Source organism: Cyprinus carpio, chromosome A23, assembly GCF_018340385.1.
Source record: "Cyprinus carpio isolate SPL01 chromosome A23, ASM1834038v1, whole genome shotgun sequence".
Classification (NCBI taxonomy): domain Eukaryota; kingdom Metazoa; phylum Chordata; class Actinopteri; order Cypriniformes; family Cyprinidae; genus Cyprinus; species Cyprinus carpio.
Window position 1 is genome coordinate 12996462 of NC_056594.1, and position 23337 is coordinate 13019798.

At 36.3% G+C, this 23337-nt stretch overlaps 1 pseudogene; it reads right to left on the reverse strand.

Moving 5' to 3' along the window:
• Positions 1-20420, reverse strand: part of LOC109071630 — a 104794-nt pseudogene extending 84374 nt beyond the window's left edge.
• Positions 20421-23337: the final 2917 nt, after the last annotated feature.

The window sequence follows — 23337 nt, forward strand, 5'->3', positions numbered from 1 at the left end:
TTAATAGAAATTAAACTCTTTATTCTTTCAATTTGAGTCAAACACAGAATAGTTTAGCCTTTTGTAACCCTCTTTGGTTAACAAATAGAAATACTCTGAGTAATAACATATCTGAATAACAAAAAAGCTTGAGAAAAGTTAAACAATACATTTCAGTTTGGCAAGATGTTCAGGAAAAGCCCAACTAGTAAAATCCGTACAGGTTAGGGCTGTGCAATTAATAGCATTCGATTGTCGTGTGCATCTCGTCAGTAAAGCCGGTCCCATGATTAGTACTAAATCAGCATCATCTGCTTTCAAATCGCCTAATAATCGCAGATGAATCGCATTCGATTTCGAACGTGATATCGGCTAGTTTGTCAGTGAATTACGGCTCTGTGTAGTGAAAGCCGCTCAATCTGAAAGAAGGTGATGGTGATTTACTACTAATCAAGGGACCGGCTTTACTGACGAGATGCACATGACAATCGAATCGAAAATATTGAGTTAAATTGAGTATTTTTGGTTTTGTAAAACTTCAGTTCAATGCTAGTATTACCATAACATACCACAGTGTGTCAGCCACAGTACTTTTTGCAAGGAGCTTGGGGGGGTGGGGGGACATGAAAAGTTAAACACGAAAGCCAAACACAAAAACATCAAGAAAGAGAAGCCCACAATTTCCTCCAGTAAATTAGTGTAACATAGAAAGGGTAAATGAGGAAAAAACATTAGATGTAAACACAGACTAGCATACTTAGCAAAGAAAGGATGTTTGCAGTTTGAGAGGATGAAAAGGCTCTGCAATTACAACTCAGAAGGTCATATGTAAACACTTAACTAGCTCTGTCTGTTCTGCTGCTGGACAGTAAAGCACTACCCAAATGCTGATGGTGGAACCATCATGGCCGCCTGCTGTGAGAGTGTCTGGCTTGTGTGACAGATGTGAAGTGAGGTGCGGTACAACCAGCTTCATTAGTTCTGCATATACGGAAACATTTATGAGTTGGTCAGTGTTAAATAAAAAGAGCCCGGCTCCTGTTTTTTACATTTGAGTTGAGCTGACACACACAGATCACTTGCCTGAATTTCCACCGAATTTAAACCCGTAACAAATGTACCAGGAACTTTTTTTTCGCAGGAACTATTTTCCCCCCAGACCTGTTGCTTTCTGCGTTTCCACCGTGGTCTAAAGTACCGGGAAGATTAGGCAAATAGTCTGGTGACGTAGGTCTGTGCGTGTTTCTTAATACAAAGTATGCAAATTTCGGACTTGCATCCTCGGTAGTTTGGACTTTGCGAGTTCGACTCGGGAGTGTAATCTCCCGCAGACAGGACGACGCATGTCCGGTAATTCTGCAAACAGCGGTGTACTTGATAACATCTGTCAGGTCGCCTTAGCTACTGCAATTTTCCTCACTGTATATTTACAATAAGACAAAATAGGATATCAAATACCACTGCCTCCTTTTGTTTTCATTTAATCATAATAATAGCCACAGAAATGTACTTAGTTCGGGGAAATGTGTATATATAGCCTACATTACAATGAAACGAAATAATATATCAATTGCCTCTTTTTATTTTCATTTTAACATATAGATAAATTGAATAAAGACCAAAGATTACCTGTTAGATTTACCTAAAATGAATTATATTTCATGTTTAACCACTAAAGAGACATCAGAGCCAGCAGCAAATGCAGGGCTCCAAACAAAAAAATCGAGTAAGGAGCCATTGGCTCCTATAAGAAAAAACTTAGGAGCCAAATAATTTTTTTTAGGTGCCACAGAATAAAAGTGTTTTATGTATTTTATTATTATTATTTATTTATTTATTTTTGCATTTTAACATTTCAATCATACTGTCATGTGTTTATGTCTCATCTTTTCTTGAATTTATCAGCATTTTAATCCATCTTGTAGATGACCTGGGAACTAAGGTTCACTTAAAGTGGGAACTAAATGTCTTTTCCAGCTTGAAATCTACAGTCACAAAGAATTGTTCATTACACAGAATCTGTACCAGTATCATGGAGCATAAGCATCACTTGGCCACTGAGTGTAGCTTGGGCTCCACACACGAGACATTTCAGTAAGTTGTACTGTAGGCTCTCTTATAAAATAGCCTACCTTTTGATGTTAATTCATGTTCATTATGTACTATATTAGTAAAGAGAAAGATTAAATGGGTTCACTTGCCCTTGAACTGAGGCGCTAAAGCGACCGTGCCTGCCCCATTAAGGAGCACCAAAACTGCATTGTTTGAATTTCGTTATGAATTCGGAATAATTTTAAAGCTGGTACTTTTTATTAAAAAGTTACAAAGCACAGAGTTTTTTTTTGCTATTATTGGATGGCAGTTGCACTTCAAATAATGAAGTTCACGCATTAAAAGAACACAGATCTTGTTTAGAAGAAGCCATATTAGTAATTATTATAAACGAGAATTGTTAACGATATTGCCAATATTCACACAGCTGACAGCTTTACCTGTTCTAGTTTGTTCAAGTTGTGCACGAAACAGACGCTGTATTTTCAGCACTTTCCCTTACGTCTCCGTCATTTCTCTGTCGCTGCACAGGGGAGCTGCGTTTATCAGACTGTGTGCATCAGCTCTGATGTGCGGCAGAGATGAGGACTGTCTGAAACTCTCTTTTTCCACTAAAACTTTGATGCGCATCGTCTCAGTTTAATACGTGAACATAACAAAAGATTTGATCGCAAAACAATTAGGAAAAAAGGCATTACATTCAAATTTTTAAGTTATAACATGTAAATATATACCCAGATAGCAATAACACTCGGGATGATTCTGGCTGAAATGCGTCTCTGTCGGTTCAGTCTCGGCATCGGTGAGAAGATAATGGGCCAGAGCCGCCCCGACTCTACAAAACACTTCTGGCTGAAAGACGGCTTTTTCTCTATGGGCCGATCTCGGCTGAAAGCTGTTGTACACGCGGTGTGGTTGTGTGTATTAACCTTCGGCCCGAGTTCGTTTTATCACAGACGGGGCGCTGCTAGAATGAAGCAAATCATAACTTTTTTAGCGGTTAAATCCTGAGGAGCTTTCGGCGGGTAGTCGCCAGTGGCGACCTCAGCAAAAACGTCAGTCGCAAATTAATATTTATGGTCGCAAATGCGACTGTTTTAGTCGCAGTTTGGAGCCCTGAAATGTCAGAAGGACTAGCCGAGTTGAGACTGCTCTCGGTGGATACATGATCACTGAGCTCCCACTGATCGCGTGGAGCTGATCGTCTCTGAAATCGGTGAAACACATTTTTAAATAGGCGCTGTCTTTATAAATAAACCACAGATTTGAGGTTTAAACAACTACATTCTCGCCTGAAATACTTTTAAAACTACATTTCATGACACAATAATAGTAATATTTTGAAAATTATCCAAATAAATGGTGGTTGAAATCACAATGCTGTGTGAACTTAACCAATCAGCATGTTTAGCACCCAAGTCCACACTTGGTACTGCAGTCTGTCTGCCTTTAACCCCCATGTGCTACTCTACTCAATGCAACAGATCACACAGATCTTGAGATAAATTTTAAAGCTATTTTTAACTTGTACACTCACACACACACAACTAAATACCTTAGACTTTATCTGGCTTCAGTTTATACAGTCAAAACATTTCAACATTTCACGTCATACGTATCTGATAAGATGGATAAAAATGGTTTACTCACAGATATCTGTGGCTTCATCAGAGCCGTCGGGACAGTCTTTCTCTCCATCACAGCGCCAGCCTTTGGAGATGCAGGTCACCTGATCTTTACACACAAACTGCTTCGGACTGCATGTCTTCGGAGCTGGAACAGAGAAATAAACTGTGTGAAATGCATCCCTCAGATCAATTAATTTAACAATATTTGGTCAGTCTGAGGTTCTTACCACTTGACAAGTTTTTGAGTAAATACTATGTAAAATTATTTAATTTGAGCAATTTTAAGCAAAAACTGCAGATGCACAATCCACTTTAAACCTAGATATTAAAATCATACAAATACAATATTATTTTCAAAATTACATGATTATTTTCTAAAACTAAGAAATGCTTTGACATAAAATGTATAACAATACCCCAAATATGATCTCAAACATAGGGAAAGTTGCAAAATATAAACGTTCACAAGTGGCCTAAGACTTTTGTACTTTATACTGTACTATATATATAAAACTAGCAAAAAATCAGTCATCATCCAGCATCCTGCCTAGATATCAGCCACTGAAAAACCCATATTGGTCAACCACTAAATGCTTCAGCAATAATATATCAAATTTTTGTTGAGTGGAACATCTAGATGTACCACTTATGAAATAAGCAAATACCTCAGTGACCGGCAACTTTGACAAGACAAAACTTTTAGAAGAAAAACTTTGTGGATGTGGCCTTAGACTTTGCTGAAACTACCATTCCTCATTCCAAAGATTCTGGTCTCAACACAGAAACACATCTAGGTCATGCCAAGTTCACAACATGCTTTATATTCCAAGACAACTCCTTCTGCTGCAATATTAACCCACTTATTTCAGCATAGGTAATGTTATGTTTGTTTATTTCCCAAGTGCTGCCCACAAACAGTGGTTTTCTTTTGCCCTTTATAACCTGAGAGATGTTTTCTCACAACCCGTGGACAGAGGTCTTTTCATTACTGGCGGCAGGGCAAAGTATGTGTCAGTTCAGTCAAACTCCAGGGACAGCCCGACAATAAGGAGTATTTTTGCTCAGTCTGTCTGATGAGATTGTTGAGGTAAACCGCAGAACCGCCTCAGGACTGTGGGTAATCGGGCCCTGCCCCACTGATGACACTGGTCCACTCAGCCATTAGTCAGAGATCCTCAGCAAAACCGCTGCTGTAATTAAACCAGTCTCAGTCAGCTACGATACCTTCGGTGGGTGCGGCCCACTAGCATTTCCAGCTGACCACAAGCCTTCTCAAAATACAATACGCAGACAAAAACTACTAAATGGAAAGATTTTAGAACAGTCTTTTAACATTACTGCCATTATATCTATAATATAATCTATATACATTTATGTATTTGCACTGAAAAACTGATTATAGTAAAAGTTACCTTCATCTTGAGCAAATTTAATGTCATTGTTGCAAAAAAATTAACACACTTACTTGTACACATACACACACATTTATATATATAGTTTATGTACATACATACGTGTGTATGTGCACATAAATATTACTATAATTATACCTAAAACATAATAAAGATTTATCAATTGTCTAGATTTATTGTATTTAAGTAAAAATTACGTCATCTCTTCCAAACATTTAAATTTATATTCACCAAAATATTGATGCATACTGAATAGGGATGCTCATTTCGGTTAATTTTCCTGACCGACAACTGCTCGTTATCCAAACATTAACTGTTAACTTATAAAATTAGAGTAATAAATTAGTATTAAATAAAAATAGAATGGACAGGTATCTGTTATACATTAAAAATACAAACATTATATATATACATTAAAATATACAATATATATATATATATATATATATATATATATATATACACATACATATATATGTATGTATTTTTTTTTTTTTTTTTTTTCACAGGTTTACTTTAACATGCAAACAGCATCATAAAGAGTAACAACAAAACCTGGATTCACACTCTGGATTCAAACAGGCATAGTCTTGTTTTTTTTCCATCAGACATAAAAAATATATAGCAGGCCTTTTTATTTTAAAAAAAGTAACATGTTGACATCCTGTGCGGATACTGGAGAGCAGCCTGTTAACTGTTAGGCCCGTGGCCAGAATGCATCACAAAAATCCCATCAATCTGTGGTTCGGGACTTTTTTTATCCACTGGTCATGTTTTTATTCTCATAAAGCAAACCACAGAAATAACCAATAAATCAAACCACACACATACCAATCAATTTCATGAACGCAGTGACCAATCAGAGCAGAGGCACTTGTTCAGTGTTGCTGAGTTCTAAACATTTGCGAATTATTTCTTTACAACAAAGAAAGTATAGACATATTGTAAATTAGAGATTGTGTAATGTAAAGCTTCTGTGATTAGTTAACTTTGTGAGACACCAACTAACCAAAAAAATATTAATGAAACATTTACACATATTTTAAGGAGAGTGCTCTAGGGTATAATCCATTCAGAATTTGAATACATTCACTCTCGGATTCACTCTCTGATAACCATTTATCGAATATTGCTACTTGCCACGGTGTTGAGTATACTACATCAGTTCACTAAGTGAAGGTGAAGCAGGTGCTTGCTCAGTGAAATATGTCTGTAGGCACGTTGCACGTGTTGACACGCACCCATGAGTTAAGAAATATGTATAGCACTTTTTTCTTTCATCATTCACCATGCAGCAACTTTAAAAAATTAAAAATCTTTTAAACCGTTTAACTGATACTATTATTAATCAGTATTATCAGTCTAAATTTTTACTTTTGGTTAACGGTTAAATGGTCAATATGAGCATCCCTAATACTAAATATGTGAGTACGTGTTTATTACTTAAACATTTTAACACATGAAAAACACCACACAAAGACATCTGAGGAAACCTACTTAGGAATCCAAATGGTCAAAAATAAAATCACATTAAAATCTGTGATAGTAACAATGTTGTGTGACTTTAAATCAACAAAACAAAAAGACCAAACACAACACACGTGATCATAAAGTGGGATATCATGGATTATGGGAATACTTTTTGATTTTAATCAGTCATTGTTTGGCCAAAACCGTACAATGACTGTAGTGGTTGTACACTTTCTCTCAAGTAGTAGTTAAGTACAGAAGAGGACTGATTGTGATTCTCTGCAGGACTTTGCCTCTCTAACACTTGGCAGGAGGAGAGGTGTTTTGGGAAAGGGAACCAGGGGAAAAGCTGCAAGGGAGAGAGGATGTGACTGCAATCACAAGAAAGAAGGGAGATGTGCATAGTCAAGTTTCTGTACATTATTGAAAGTGTTAAGGAAGCTGGGCCACTACCTCCATTCTCACACCATCACTTCCAAAACTGTCTCCAAGTACTGTTGTTTGATTTAAGATGATATCCCCATGGACATGACGGAGCAAAATAGAGACAAAGTGGGTGAAATTATGAAGAGTCTAGTGAAATGTGGATATCAGAATATTGTTGTCTTTAGCTTTGTTCAAAAACATACTGAGCTGTGCTTTAAAGCAGTTTTCTAATTCAAAAGGAAGGAACTAATTTGGAACATTCTATGTAGGCAGAATCTTGTGCACAATTTTTGTCATTGTTGACCCTTAAACCTACCCAGTACCACCAAACCTGTCCCTAACCTTACCCATATCCCACCTCAATAGCAGCAAAAGTGTTTTGCAATACAATATGAACACAATAAGTAAGTGGGACCAATTGCCTAATTTAAAATGACACATTCTAGCATTCAAGTACAGCTATATGGAGTACAAAGTATGGCTAAAGGAAACATTCAATATCAGTCTAGCTTATGCTCACATAAAAAAAAGCACAAATGGACACAAGAAAGAGTTCTCTGTGAATAACCGCTTATAATCTGGCCAATAAAAGCAGATCTCCAATGAGACTAGCTATACCACACACAAAACAAGCACTTAAAGCCTTGCTGTGAGTTCTCCTTCAGGACCGCTCCCAGGATCCAATAAACACAATGCATGTCGACATCCAGGACTTTTTCATCTCTTCCCAAACAAACTTGCAGAACTAGGCTTTGTTCCAGTGCACCAGTTAGGCTCTCAGAGATCCGGTCAGCAGTATTAGGAGGATGATGGATACAAAGTGGAAAGTGCATATAAAACTTTACAAGCCCCAAATAGACGTTCAAGAGAGAGAGCTTCGAAAAATTTGGAGAACAGTTGGCGATGAAGACATGTGGATCCTGTAGATTATACATAAATTCACCAATCACCGACAATTATGTCCAGACAGTTAATTACTGTTAATGAAACTAAATTAAAAAACAGAAACAAATGTAATGAAAAAACTAACTAGCATTTTTCAAAACTAACTTATAATACGACCTAAATGAACAATTAAATTAACTTAACTAAACCTTTCCAACTTGCCACTATCCCCAGTATTAAAAACAAAAAGGCTAATAGATAACAGTAATACTAGACTGCTGAGAAATTTAACAGCATTGAACATTTCTAAATTATACCAGCTTTAACTTTGGCAGCCTATACTAAATCCATTTAAAAGTAAAAACTAAACAAACTGGAAGGGAGATATATTCATCTATCAGTTATTATGCTCATAACACTGGGATCTTACTATTAATGTGTCCAGTCACTCTTGGTTAATGGTTTATAACCATCAACAGCATTAAGTGAAAAGTGTTAGAAGACAACATGTTGAACACTGTTATTGACTCTGCGTTCCTGAGTTTAAATCTTTCAACCACACTAGGGCACTCTCAGCACTCAGGCCACCGACTACATAAAACGCGACAGTAAACACATTTAGCATCTAAATTTAACACATGATCACACAGCGGCAGCGAGCGACCACAAGGAGGAGAGTCTGTGACTCTAATTGAAGGTTTTGGGGTCGTTGGGGGGAACCGAGTAAACAGGCAACTTTTCCCACAGAACTTGCCTTCATTCAAAGCACACAAATATTTCAGACAGAGATGTGGATTGTTAATTCAGACCCGTTTTTTTTTCCAAACACACAGCCAAACTACTGACAAGTATTTGAATGTGCAAATCAAGGGGGACTGTTAATCATTTCAGAGCATCTGAGTCTATGGTGGGGAATCAACAAGACCTTTATTTGTCCCTCTGGGCCTGCACCCAACTGCAAACATCAAGAGCATCCCAAAAAGGTGCATCGGCCAGGACTCCTCAAGCTAAGCAACCCAACATCACGCTGCAGTCATTCGAAATACCCCAATCCCTTTATAACAAATGCTCTTTCCACACAAGGCCTGGGAGCCGGCCAGAGGACCGGCCAATGCGGAAGAAACTTGCGTCTCATTCATTTCCGCTTTGTCTTGGGCTTTAAAAAAATTACAGAACTGTATTACATCCAGGCACCTTTACAGATTAAAAAACATTTATCTTTTATCTGAATTCTGGCTGAGGCAGTTTAACCAATTTACAAGTTTTCCTGATGTTAGTTTTCTAGGGCAAATCGGAGATGAGCTTGGCGCTGCAGAATGGGGCCAGTTTCTAATGAGGTGAAATTCCAAAGAAACCGGGCTAAAAACCAATCATTCATACATCACCGTCCTTCAATTTTCCTGTACCCTCAAGGCTGACTGTCATTTTCCACAACTACTTAGAACGTATCTGCTTTACAGACAGCATAGTGGGGAAAAAACACCGAATGGAAGTGGAAAAGGAACCACCATGTTTTATCAAATAGCAACATGTACCCATGTGCACATGTATTGGTGCTTTGGGGCTGTAATCACAATTTCAAAGTTACTATTGTTAACATGCTACTTGTTCATCACAAAAACAATACTCACAAGAAACTTTGGCACAACCTACTTCAAGGATTCCAAGCCAAGATTCATCTCATGTTTTTTCTCTGTTGTCTTAGCTTGGACTTTTGTTTCCTTTGTACATTTTGGTAAATGGTAACTCTGGGGCATTTACACCAAAGGCATCAAAAATGTGCTAATGCATTTAATAGCTGCATTTAACATTTGACTACTGAATACATGGAATGTGAGACTTCCTTTGCATGTCTGTTGGAAAGCATTATCAGATTGGAAAATATTCAATATGAAACATTTTGCACATTCCTAATCAGAAGTTCACTTTAAAGTTGATCTAAGCTGAAATGAGAGGAAGACAAGATTGAGTTGTGGTTGGCGAGTGATAAAAAGGGAGGGAAACCACAGTGGATGCAGACAGGAAAAGGGAGAAAGACCTCCTGGGCTCGTCTCATCCGAGCCAGCTGCTGTTACCTTTCTATGTCATGGCGGCAGTGAGGCCAGCTGTGAGAAGCATGACCCACTTTCAGCCCCTCAGTCTCCACTTCCCCCCTCACAGCGCACCGCCCCTCCAAATCAGCTCCAGGCCTCGGCCACACATTCCAGCACCTTTTAATTGATTTCATCTGCAGACTCGTCTTCTGTGAGGATATGGGTTTGTAAAAGACTCGAGTTCTTGGGTTTAGCTAGGGTCTTTGGAGCCCACAATGGAATCTTGGAACAGAGAGTCAAGATTTTTGCTCAAATGACAAGTATATCAGGGAGGTTTTTATTACAGTGCTGAAAATTTCTGGAAGTTTCACAAAACGTTGCTACATAACTCTCTGTTATGCTTTCTCAGGGAAATTCCTGAAGGTCCTGTTTGTAATTACAAGTTGTAGGCACACCTTTAGGAATGTCCACCAGCCTCCTGCAAATTACACCACTGAAGTCCAATTTCAATATAAAATCAAGCTCAGCAAATTTTCATCTGAAAGCAACAATTAAAGCAAATGGTTAGGGTGCGTTCGCACTGATGGTGACTGGTAGCATAAAGCATGTTAAAGTTATATTTCATATTTAAAGTCATATATTCATTCAGGGCTCGACAATAAGGACTGCCCGATTGCCCATGCTCGGGACAGTTGATGGATTTGTCACTGGCCACATCGTAACAAAAACGTTATCATGTTGTGTTATCTGTTCTTAAGCCTTGCTAATTAAAAAAAAATCCACTCAAAAAAAAGACAACTCCATTCAGTACTCGCACGCTGTGTTCTGTGTGTCCACAGTCTGAGCCCCGAGTTCAGTTTATTACCGCATCTTTCTTGCACTTGAATGGACAAATACATACAAAAATGTGTCAAAATACCCGTCTTGGAGAGTATCTCTGTAGCTTTAACAATGATTACTCTATATTTAATTTATACAGTGGAGTAGCTAGAGATGCACCGATCGACCAGGCATTTTGTTTTTTTTGTTTAATTTCAGACTATCTCTGTTCCGTGCAGTGTTTTGATGTGTCATTTTTTTTTTAAAGTCTGACCATTCGGCTTTTGCTTCAAATTTTGAAATTAGAATCTAACTTAAATCATTTTTTTTTATCGATTCATGATTAAAAGGCAGTGGTTACCACCAATTTCTAATGGCTATGAAAAATCAAGGTGCAACACAGTGAGGAATATGGAAATGTTATTTTAAATGTGATTATTAAATGTCTGTACCTAAACACCATGAAATCCTAAATCATTTCATTTGTATCTTTGTTCTATATATTCAGTGGTGTTATTGCTTGTAATTTTTTTTACTGACTGTTCACTTGATTGAAATTTATAATCGCCAAGCTAGTAGTTTTGGCTGTTGTATCGTAATTGAAATCGAGAATTGTAAAATGTAATTTGTATCTAAAATATTGGTGTCATGAAGGCCTAAGTTTATTTATTAGAATACAAGATATTGTAGATCAAAAACAAGGATAAAGGCAACTGTTAAATTTTTTTTTTTTTTTTTTTTTTGAGGCAGGGCCAGTGAAAATGTTGGCAGGGCAAGTAATAATTTGACGTTCAAAAGTTTAATATCGGTTAGATTTTTTTTAAAATACAATTTTTAGTAACACCTTTCAAATTGTATAATATTTCACTAAATTACTGCCTAAATTATCTCATAAAATAAAGATTTACCGTAAAATAAATCCTTTTAACTATTTTAACAGCAAATGAAAGACTTTTTGCTGCTTTAAAAAAAATATATATATATATATAAAAATTTAAAAAAAATATATATATATATATAAAAAAGCTTCAGACAGAGAAAGTTGGAGAAACTTCTGCAACAAAGCAGTTTTTATCGCTGCGCCTATACTACAACCCACAATGAGCTTCAGACAGAGAAAGTTGGAGAAACTTCTGCAACAAAGCAGTTTTTATCGCTGCATTTGGCTGCCTATTCAGCACAACAGTGCGGGACCCATAGGAAGGGATATGGGTTAACGTGGGTAAAGTGAGACCAAACAGGCTACATTCTCTGCTCACACAGCTCTATTTCTGTGCTGGGACACAGTGTCAAATACAGTCCAGTGACCCGTCTGAGGAACATCATACTGAGCTTGGACGTCCACCTCATTTAAAACTTTGAAAACGTGACTTCAAAAACACATTGAGTGTACTTAATACACACTCAAGCATGCAGACACACATAAACAATAGGACTGTTCTGTGAATATCAGGGCACCATGTACTGAACACAAGAAAGCCAATGAACTCAAGATGAATAAACTTTTATGTTTGGGTGTGTTTTATGATGATACCCTGAAAAAAAGGTGAATCCTATTGAACTCCTTCATTTGAACAAACACACAAAGCAAAATTTGTACCCATGTTTGCAAAGGTAAGCTAGGATTTGCTGCACATGAATTCCATTCATGTCTCTTAAAGAGGACATAGTTATAGTCTCTATATGAGAACATAAAAAAGGCCTTAGTGGCCATTCTTTTCAAATTCTTTTATAAAACACGTGCGCACATACCAAAAGCTTAAAGATGGCTTCCAGATAGCAGATTGTGTAAGAGGTCTAGACTAGATAAACATATATCAGTTATGTATCAGTGATATGAAAATAGTGCAAGCTTTGTCAGCCCTGTAACCACTTGTCGGATGCTCATTTGACTTGAGAAATACTCTCAGTTTTGATGTTCCCTCATCATAACTCACCCTGATGTCTATCTTGTACACTTTCAGAAAAAAAAAGGTACAAAAGCAGTCACTGGGGCGGTACCTTTTCAAAAGGTACACTTTTGTAGCTTTTAGGTACTAATATGCACACTTTAGGTACTATTATGTGCCTTTAAGGAACCAATATGGACTCTTTGGGTACAAAGGTGTGCCTTTTGTAAAGGTACCGTCCCAGTGATAGCTTTTGTACCTTTTTTTCTGAGAGTGTAGTACAGAAAATGTAGCTTCCCATGACTAATGAATATTATTCACTTGTGAGCTACAGGCAGTGTTATTTATCTATTTTTTTTTACACTTTTCTTTTAACTTTGGTTTAATTTTTATTTATGAAAGGTCTCACCCTGCTCCTCACTGTGTATTGATCAAGTGATTCTCTTTCAACAAAACATGTAGCTATTGTTTGCTTTGTCTTCTTTTAGTTAAACCTTTATGCCAAGTTTATGCCAACTGTATTCACTAAGCTATCAAAGAGTTTCTAGTATTAATAACACTTTATTTGTGACAGAGCAACGGACAGGATTTACCAAGATCATCCTAGGAGCTGCCAATACATGTTCCCAGGAGTAAACTACCTATGAAACTATTGAATGGCGAGTATGATGTCCAAAAAACACCTGTTTCTTTCCTTATACCGGTCCTTTTATATAAACAACACAATGACTGATTACAAGTCAGCCTTGAGTACAATGAAGGCCCCAGGTCATTTTCATGACCGTCAAGCGTATATTTCCAGTAAACTGCCATTCACCTCCAGGCTGAGTACCTGTAACTTTAAGGCTGAGCATTTTTAACGGCTCTGGGTGTGATGCAGACGGTCTTTAGTCATAGCACCAAAGATGATTTGGATCTGAATTGCTTTCACACATGAGCAGTACTCTGACAGGCAGATGTGAGAGACGATGAAGAGTGTTAAAACACAAGATAAAAGCTTCAGTGGACCAAGGTCATCTGGAATATACCAACAAGTGGAGAATAGATACTTAAAGGGACAGGTCACACAAAAATAAAAGTTCTGTCATTATTTACTAAAACCATATACCTTCCAAATCCATGTGCTTTTATTTTATCAGCTGAACATAATGGGAGCTTGTGTGTGTAAGATGCCTTGACTGTTCTTTGTCCATTCAATAAAAGTGAACAGAGAAAGGGGCTGATGAGCTCCAAAAAGGAAATAATGTTTAAATTGGCTTCACACTTGGAAAATATAGCATGCAATGGTTTATGGTGCTACAGTATTTGTCATTTTGGATCCAATCCCTGTTCACTTTTCACTGCGTGGAAAAGTGCAGCCAAAACATTCTGGACAATAACTCATGTTTCATGGGGGGAAAAAGAATTTGCAAAATCTTCAGGGTGAGTAAATGATAACAGAAATATAATTTTTGGTTCAACTATCCCTTTTACACTGCTACAAAACAGTCCTCCTCACTGAAAGTACACTAGGTATTGCGAGGAAAACTACACTACTGTTCAAATGTTTGGGATTTTTTTAAAGAAATATATTTACTTAGCAGGATTAACATTAAATTGATCAAAAGTGGCAGTAAAAAAGCATAATGTTTAAATTTCAAATACTGTTCTTTTGAACTCTCTCTTCATCAAAGAATCCTGAAAAAAAGAATGTATCATGGTTTCCGCAAAAATATTAAACCCCACAGTTGTTTTCAACATTGATAATAAAAAGAAATGTTTCTTGAGCACCTAATCAGCAGATTAGAATGATTTTTGAAGAATCATGTGACACTGAAAACTCAGCTTTGTCATCACAGGAATAAATTACAAACTACACTGTTACACTTATATAAAACAGTGAAAACAGAAACAAAAAAATATACAAAAAAATAAGAAAGAAATATATGAAAGAGTTCTCGCACATTAGTGTGGGATGTTGAGAAAACATGACAACTGTCCTAAACATTTGAGCAGACATGTTTGCACCTAATGTGAGGAAGGAAGAAGGCAATCCATTACAACCTTCAAAAACATCAGATCTTCAGACTCTAAAGAAACTGCCAAGCATTACACTCATGTCTGTGTCCTACATCCTAGTAGTTCACAGAAGCACTTGATAAACCACTCGCTTATGTTTCCTGTCACTGGCACGTCAACAGCACCCATCTTCTCCGGTTTGCTGCATGCAGCCATGTCTTCCTGGGTGTAGCAGTTAAACAGGGTAAACACTAATGTCGCAAACTAAAAACACCAATTACAGCACACTCAACTCACTACCATCAACAACATCCTTTCATCCACAGCTCTCAACCTCTCACACAAGGAGGATCCATGCCATATCTGGTCGGTTTTGCAAGTCTGGGTTTAGCCCTCAGTCGCAGAGGAGTCTACCGTGTATCCCAGGGAGAGGGGGGAGATTAGACCCTCCTCGGGCCCTGGGTGGTAAGACTCCAGCTGAGCAATCTAATGCTATTACATTGTGCTTTTCTTATTTCAAGAGACAATTCTTGTACGGCGACAAAAATAAACTGATTTTCTGTCAAAGCTGTGAATAATCTTAAAACGGAACGTTCCGGGTTTATAACAAGCCAAGCTTAATACAGCCAACATCAGAGAATCACGTTTAAGACACACGTTGGCTGTTACTATGCTTTTGAAGGTCTAAAAGCAGAAATATGAAGCTTATATTTTTTTGTTATAAGCACTCTTTCAAAAAAATGGTGTAATTTAAGCTTGTGAGTTTTGTGTGAAAGTTACCACGTTTAGTGGTATTACATGCTTTTAATACAACTTAATACAGAATTTTGAGCAATTCATTCACACTTAGTCCTGACTTAACTTTTTAAAATCTGCTGTGCCCCATAGACTTCCATTAAAAGCAGTGGTATTTTAGTATCATGGAGCTACTATAATTAAAACTTTTTTACTAGAATAAAAGTTTTTTTTTTAATACGTCCATGTTTTTATTAATATTTATTTCAGTTTTAGTTATTTTAGTTATTTAAACGTACAAAAAATGTTAAACTAAACGTGAAAATATTTTAATCTCAGACAAGCACTCCAAATTATGTCTTTTCCATATTTCATAACCCGTTCTTGTGAAATTAGAAACAAAATGCACAGCTAATATATATTAATGCACAGCTAATATATATTCTGTTTTTTTCAATAAATTTTCAAAAAAAAAAAAACACTCTCTTTTCTAAAAAAAAAAAAAAAAATTAAAAAATTTTGACTTGGAAATAAGCAAATACTCCGGATCTTCACATACACTAATTTATAGAAACATTAAAAGATAACCTACTTAATATTCGTCAGCAAAGCATTCACCATTCTGAATCTGAGATGTCACAATCAGCACCTCAAACAGCACTGACAGTGTGTCAAAGATGCACTGAATCCTGTACTGTATATTCCTTTGAGAAAGCGGCCACATTTAAAAATCTGCTGTGCAGCGTTTTACATTAAATAAAGGTTACGTAACAGACTTTGCCATTGCATTGCTCTTCAACTAATAACAACAACAAAAGAAATCCCAGTCTGAATGAGAATGTTACCAAGAGGTTTACAATGTAACTCTCTTCATTCATCAGATGGGGCAAAGATGGTGTGGGAGAAACGACTGGTTGAATGAACACTGAATGTATGAGTAGATGTATTAATGTATGAATGTAGGAGGATTCATGGACTTATTTCAGGCCATAAGAGGATTGTAGAAACCTCCAGAGTATCTGAGCCACAAAGACAGATGTGTAGCCTACATAAGATGAAGCACTGATCAAGCAAAGGTTAAAAAGACTGGTCGGTTATTATCAGTGTTAATATTCTTAGAGAAAATTAAATAAAAATATAAAGTAAAATTAAAATTTAATTAGAATTCAAATTAAAAACTGAAACTATATTAACATACATTTAATGACTCTAAAACTAACAAAGAACAAAAAATATTTTGATATAGTTTTAATACATTTTTAAATTATAGCAGTTTGCGCAATAACTTTGGCAATCCTAAAATCAGTGTTTATTGTTAACTAAAAACAAACTATTACAAATAAATCTTTAATGGAAATAAAGCTCAAATAAAATAAAATAGAAAGTAAATTAAGTTTTGAAATAACTAAATATAAGCTAAATATGCAACAAAAAAAAAGTCATGCATTGAATTACTTACTAATTAGACTTACTAAACCTATACTAAAATCAAATGAAATTAAATCTGAAAATAACAGCCCATTCAAATTATTAGTAAATAATATAATCCTAGTATACAATAACAGTATATAAATATCAATTCCTAAAAAAATAATAAAAACTAAATCCTAGAATAAACAATTAAAAATTGTGCACACTACAAAAATGAAATTGAACTAAAATAACTTTAAAGATTCAGATTCCATTATTTACAGACATGGTCTTAGTCAAATAAATGATGGGGAAAAACTGGTCTACTCTGATAAATAAAAAATCATCAGTTCTCCTGCTCCAACAGTGATCCACGCAAAGCCACGAGTTCCTGCTGTAGTCATTGACAGCAGTCGGATTCCAGCTCGGGCCCACTCACCACCTCCGCCTGAACCACTGCAAGGGTCACTCTGCATTCCATGAAGCCAAATGCTAACATGTACATTAAATCAGTGCTAAGCATCACATGCCAAAACGTGATCCAACAGTCAGGCAAATGCCTCTGCAGACACATACTCCCAATCCTGTAAGCCAAGGCCGGTCACTAATGGTCTGCTTTCTCATTCCTCCCATATAATGTCTAGGCTAACGAGTGTCCTATATCCAGAAAGTGTTCCAGAGAGGGTGGAGGTGCTGCAAGACAATACAGAAAAAGAACTCCAACCCTGCCTCCATCCACCAGACCATTTCCTCCTCTTCTTCCACAGAACAGACAATCCCCCAGATCATTTATTTATCATAAAACCTACATGTCAATTTCATACCATGCCAAAAATATCTTGTCTCTTTTTTTTTGTTTGTTTTTTAGTATACTTAGATGAGAATGGTTCAAATATAGAATATTTGTTTATGACCATTATCTTTACTTTACAGAATAATAAAAAACCCACATCCCCCAGGCACCAAATCCTGTCTAGACAAGATAAAGGTTCATCTGAGGTCTGCTGAGGTTCACTTGGTTTCTTTTTTTGTGGTCTCAACTAAACCTATTATCAAGGCTCAGCAGAAGTGACTCAGCTGTGCCAGTCAAAATCATCTGACAGGCCGGTCTGAGGTGGCATCAAGTGGCCAATGACGCAATCACATAACTTGCGACACAACTGCTCATATTTCGGTACTGCATCAATAGTCATATAAATTACATAACCTAACATTCTCTGAAAGAACTGATGATTACTGATCATTTTAAGGATTTAAAGGGATAGTCAACCCTAAAAATGACTTGGATATTTTAAGCCAACGGGGTTCAAAAACAACACTGAACCCCACTGACTTTCATTGTATGGATATTTAGTATGGATATTCCACAGAAGAAATAAAGTCATATAGGTTTGGAATGACAAGAGGGCGAATAAATGATAACAAAAATATAATTTTTGGTTAAACTTTGCCTTTTAGACAACACAACAACTTATACTTTACAGTAAAAGTGCAATGCACTTACTAGTGAATGACTAAATAACAAAGTTAATCACAGTCTTTTAACTTCTCTTGATCATGCCTACATTATGCACTTATTTCTTGGGCATGAGCATTACATTTGGATCTGCGTAATTCAAAATGTGGGTCATCTGTAGGCCAGTTTTCTGAGCCACACTAAAAAAGACCATTGCATAATTTATACAGATATCACAGAAAACTATCTGGAGTATTTATTCAAAAGGCATCCGGTGTGCTCTGTAGGCACCATTTTCCTCTCATTTATTTGAATTGTTATTGTTGACATCAAAACTTCAAAACAAATTCTATATAAGAAATAACTAGGTCAAGCTCTTAATGTTTTAAAAGATTCAGCAAATGAATGTGTCTTAAATACCTTAAAACTGGTCAGACAATGACAACCATACTTTAATCTACCTCAGTGGGTCTCAACTTGTGGGTCACAACCCAAAAACGGGTCACAGGTCTGTCCTGATCATGGACAGAAGGGAAAACAGAACTGTAAGTGCAAATACTGCAACTAACCATAAAAATGTGCACAATTAATAGGCTTGTCAGCTTTTTAAGGGAGAAAAAAAAGCTCCAATATCTTTTGTAGCTGACATTAAAGTCTGTGTCCAATCATGTTTTATGGTGCAAAACATTTTTTTAACAGACTACATTAAATACAGGTCCATTTGCAGCATAAACAGTTTGTACCATTCATGCTTTTCTAATAACAAAAACATGTCATTATATGACATAAGAACATTTTTGCTTAATTTTGTATATAAAAAACCACGTTCCAGTTGATTTACGATGTAAAAATCTGACTCTTGAAGTAAAACTAGTTGACGGGCATCTAGTGTGTACACTTGGCTTAAGTATCAAGTAAGTTTTGGAGTAAATAAGAGCAATTACCCTAAATATATCTCAGATAATCATGTTTACGTCACGCAGAACAAACGCTAAAGAACCGACAGGACTCTTTTGTAGGTGAGCACGAGAAACACTAGCAGAGGATGTCTATCCGTGCACTTGAATAAACCGCTAAGAATGCGGGAATATGGAGCGTGTCCACTGCATGCAAACAGACCTGTGGCGAGCTCGGCGTGCACTCATACTGTAACAATTCATGCAAGCAGGAGAATCACATCTGACAGGCGTTTGAATTTATAAACGACTCCGGCAAATGCATAGGCCTGTGGAGCTATTGCGAAATAACTCAACTCCCACATCTCCAATCTGTCCCCATAAGGCACAAACGCATTAAAAAACCGGACGATTTGTGGCTTCTGTGTTACAAATGCTGATAATGCGAATGTTTCAATAGCGCGAGTCTGGATGAGGACAACAAGGACAGATGTAGCAATCACAGCACAGGTGATAGCAAAACTGCGCAAATACCCTCCTCGGCTTATTTATTTATTCTAAATAAATCCTGCAAACCTGAAAAAATCATACTGATGCCCATATTGGGTGTAGAAAGCAACAGCCCACACGTAGCTTGGTCACTATCACCAGGCCATGTCTCGAAAACTTTACAGACTGTATCCTAAATGCATGCATGGAGAAAATAACACGTTTAATCGTGGTTACTCACCTTCAATGGCTCTGGTGGGATCTGCAATCTCTACTGCAAGAACTAATCCCAGGTAAAGCAATCCAACAGTCAACATGTTTGCATTGCAAAACGGCATTGCCTATGGAAATATCACAGTTGTTCACGTAAGGCTGGATTCAAACACCTCATCCAAACCTCACAATTGTCCGCCGTTGTTTTTTGCTGCGCCCTCCGACACGCTAGCAATCGTAGCTGAGCAGACAATAATGCACAGCAGACAATGTGTCATTAAAATCTATACATAAAAAGGTTTTTCCAGCCTATAAAGGGGAGGTGTTGTACAATGGCACGGTCATGAATGTTGCTTACTGAAGAACAGCATGCAAATAGAGGTAACGTATGTGGTGTCTTAAAAAAAAAAAAAAAAAAAAAAAAAATAAAAACCCTTAAAATCAAAGCCGTCTTCTCTGTGATCAAATTATTCCTTTTGCAAAATCAGGATAATACAGATCGTCCGTTGGCGGTCCTTGCTGCAAAAAATAAAAATAAAAAAGGCTCCTCTTTTCTGAACCCCACCGCTTCTGATGCTGGTGGTTACAATTTGAGTGAGGGGGAAAAAGTGGAGCCTCTACTGGGCTGCTGCATGACGTCACCCACCTCGACCGGAGTCCAAAAAACTGAAAGCCCTACGCGTCACTGGGCTCCTGCGCATGCGCGGCTCAGCTTACGGCTGACCATTTGTTTCGCCCCTCATTCAATGGAAACTGACCCGCCACGCAGCCATCTTGGCTCTATAATTATGACAAGCTTTATGAAGAATTGCTTTTGGCTAGAAAATTGTTTCAATTAAATAATGAAGTTTTACAATTCAGGTCTTGTAGTAGCCTACACACAGGCTTATTACTGTAGTTTTTTTTTTTCTTCAGCGTCAGTATGATAAACATGGATGAAGAACAAAAAACAATGTAAACAATAATAATGCAAAAATGTTATAATAAACATTAATAAAACAAATTAGTATTATTATTACTATTATTGTTGTTGCTGTTAGTCATGGACACCTGTGAAGTAAGTTTAGGTGGCTAGGATTCCCTCTACATTTTAATGCACTGTTTTTTTAGTTTTTCAAAACTCCAGTTAGTAATCAGTTATCAATCACAACAGAATGGAAATTGATTAATTGATACAGAGAGTAGCTGCGTAATTATTATTATTAGGGTTAGCTGTTTGTTCTTCCCGCTCTATTTCTCCCTTTGTTCATTTTCAGGTATGATTTCTATTGTCTGTTATCTTAAACCCTATGACATGGTTCCATCTTGTGGTCAATGATGGTTATTGCTGAGTTAGTTCTGGTCAGTAGTAAAGTAAAGTAAAGTAAAGACTCAATGGGTGAAACATTCTCATTCTAAGAAAAGTACCATTTGTAAAATCAGTCCAAACAACACTAATCATGATGGTAAGTGGGGGTTTTCTTTTTGTGGGCCTTTCTGTGCCTTCTTAGTGCCTTAAATCCACATGTGTTTTTTCCTGGAGGAAGTTTATTGGAGGTCACAGTCCAAGGCAGAGATAAACACATCTCTGGATAGTGTGGAATTACTTGAAGCTTGGAAAATCCTCCTCACTAACAGCAGGAAAGAATCATCTACTTTTGTTCCAAATAAGTCCAGACAGACAGCTCAGATAATACATCTCTGAATGTACCATTTTGTACTCTGCTTGTTATGGAACATCTAACTAGTGGAAAATACAACATCTAAACCTATGGTTTTGATAAAAGAGTCTTACCTGAGGAAACACAGACAGCAAGCTCTTAAATCAGTCCATGTAGGGTTTAAGCCTAACTGAGATATTTTATAATGCCACAACACAGTCACATTTAGTCTTATTGTTTTTGGTTGTTATGTTTGGGAATTTGAATTAATTACTACATTTAATTATTTCTTTTTTAATGTTATTATCAAAATTAATTATTCCTTCACAGTTACAGAAATTGTCTGGGCTTTACAAAATGTCAACATTACTAAAGCATGAATTAATTAATTAAAAGATAATGAAATAAAATGACAAAAAAAAAAACATTACAAATGACATAATAAAAATAAAAATAAATATTTTGGAAAAAAAATGCAATCATAAACAATAAATTAAATAATTTCAAAATAATATAATAATTTCTGAGATATCAGACACTAAACAAAAGCAATAAAAAATACATTTGACATTTTTCTTGTTTTTAAATTTACAACAAAATAAAAAATGTATCCTTTTAAATTTTTCCTTTAAAAAATAACTTTTCCCATGCTCCTCAAAACAAATGTTGTTAGTGTTAACTAAAACTGAAACTAATAAAACTAGTTTTCATTAATCGAAATAAAGCTGAAAAATAAAAAATACATATAAAATAAAAACTTTAAAACTCAAAAATGAAAATTAAATGTGTTGTATCGGTAACTAACTTGAATCATATAAGTTTAAATTAAAGCCTTCTAAACTAAAATTAAAATAGATATAAATCAAAGCTAAAAATTTTTTTAATAAAATATGACAAGTACACATAAAATGTTAAAACATAATTCAAATTAAGTTAAAAACTGAAACTATAAAAATGAAAACTAAAATTTTTAAATAAAAACCATTTCAGAATATAAATAAATACTATAATATAATATATAATACAAACGTATAAATATTGCTACAGTAACACTGCTCCCAACAGTCCAGAAAAAGTTCATACATAAAATACCAATACAAAAATGTGTGCTGTCCTCCGGGTGGCACTAGACACCAGCCTATTTACTCTCTTCTCTCCATGCAGCCAGTGCACATTACTCATTTCAGTGCTTTTGTTCAGAGTTTGCTCCTCCACCCTCTCTAATAAATCCCACTGTTATATAGTGAACAAGATACCACACAGTTCTTGAAGATTTTACAGCTCCCACCCTAGCGTAATATAAGTGCAATGATTCATGGAATACCGCCTAGACTTCTCTTCAAGGAAGGCCCATTTAAATGATCTAATAGATCAAATGATGTCATGTAACACATATGACTCAGTGCTAAATGAACGTGCGTAATCACTGCTAAATTTGCCATGTTTATCTTTTTTTTTTTTTTTTTTTGGATAGTTTCCTTGTTTTATTTGGTGCACAGTGTACTTTGATTTAAGTGTTTTAAACCAACATTTTTAATCTTGGTTAAATAACTTTGGTGTTTTTTAACACTGGAGACGCCAAACCCTTTAAAGAATCCTACTGGGAAAAAAAAAAAAAATCTTCATCTGAATGACATCTGTAATCCATGAAGAGGTCAAGACAAGAGACCCAGTCTGTGATGTGGGGACATCCATTCCCGTTATGTCTTTTGGGTAGATGTGCAGCCGGCAGATGTTGCAGGAAAAGAACAGCATTCCGACAGTGTGGAGCATCTGGGAGTAGCGTTGCAGGGATGTCTGGCTGTCCACGTGCCTGAGTATGTATCTACCCTCATTCCCCATGCCTCAATGGGAGAAAGGCTTGGGGGTGGTGATAAAGCTCGTTGTACATTGGGGTATAAATCCAA